Consider the following 1,085-nt stretch of genomic DNA (forward strand, 5'->3'; position numbering starts at 1 on the left):
GAGCCGGGCGGTGGTGGCTCACACCTTTAATCCCAGCACTCGGGAGGCAGAGGCAGGCGGATCTCTGTGAGTTCGAGACCAGCCTGGTCTACAAGAGCTAGTTCCAGGACAGGCTCCAAAACCACAGAGAAACCCTGTCTCAAAAAACTAAAAAACAAAACAAAACAAAACAAACAAAAAAAAAAACTAAAAAACAGAACATTGGCCATTTAGTTTAAAAAAGAAAAAAGCGCAATATGCTTGTGCACACACACTAGTTACTTTGTGTACAATAAAGAAATGGGGACAGGGAAATGAAAGAATAGAGAAAACTATTCTGTAGTAGTCGGGATGTGGTGGAGCCAAATTGCAGTTTTCTAATTGCGAATGTATTCTTGGTCTATAACAAAATTCTGGAGTAAAGTAGCAGGTTCCCTTTTTAGTAGACACCTCCTGTCTGCTGCTGGAACACATCAATCCTTTCATCTTTCTTTTCCAACTGTGCAGGTGTGACTGCTTGCCCATCAAACCGGAATCTGATCTCCTCAGTGACAAACCCTGTCGTTCACAATAGGCATTCATTAGTTTACTAAGTGGTGTATGCCTCTTCATCTTAAACTGCACCACAGAGCCATCCTGCCCCGCCACCTTCAAATTAATATGATCGTTGTTCTCGGTCTTGACTCCTTCCTTGGGTTTCCCATCGACCATGGCGAGCACCCGAGTCTCCTCAGCTGCTGCTTCACAAAAGAGGCACCAGGTCCACACTGAAGGAGTACACAGGTAGCTCCAGGAGCGGCAGAAGAAGGAGGCTGCAGCTGCTGGCGGGGCGGTGCGCCCCCACCCCTGGCGCTGCCCCCATAACTTTTTTAAGGATAGCGGGGGCAGAACATTTGCATCATATCTGCAAACACCTTCAGTTGCACTCTGAGAAAAGAAAATAATATAAAATAAAAATGCATTACAGTATACATGATGGTATTAGGATGTTGATATTGGTATTTAATCCAAGAACTCAGGAGGCAGAGGCAGGAGGATCTCTGTGAGTTCGGAGTCAGTCTGATTTACATGGGGACTACCGGGCTAGCAAAAGCCACATAGTGCCG

At 45.8% G+C, this 1,085-nt stretch overlaps 1 pseudogene; it reads right to left on the reverse strand.

The window, feature by feature from the left end:
• Window positions 1–379: 379 nt before the first annotated feature.
• Window positions 380–690, reverse strand: LOC130884120 (small ubiquitin-related modifier 2-like; annotated as a pseudogene).
• Between the last annotated feature and the right edge of the window lie 395 nt (window positions 691–1,085).

The sequence above is a fragment of the Chionomys nivalis genome, chromosome 11 (genome assembly GCF_950005125.1).
Source record: "Chionomys nivalis chromosome 11, mChiNiv1.1, whole genome shotgun sequence".
In the NCBI taxonomy this organism is placed as follows: domain Eukaryota; kingdom Metazoa; phylum Chordata; class Mammalia; order Rodentia; family Cricetidae; genus Chionomys; species Chionomys nivalis.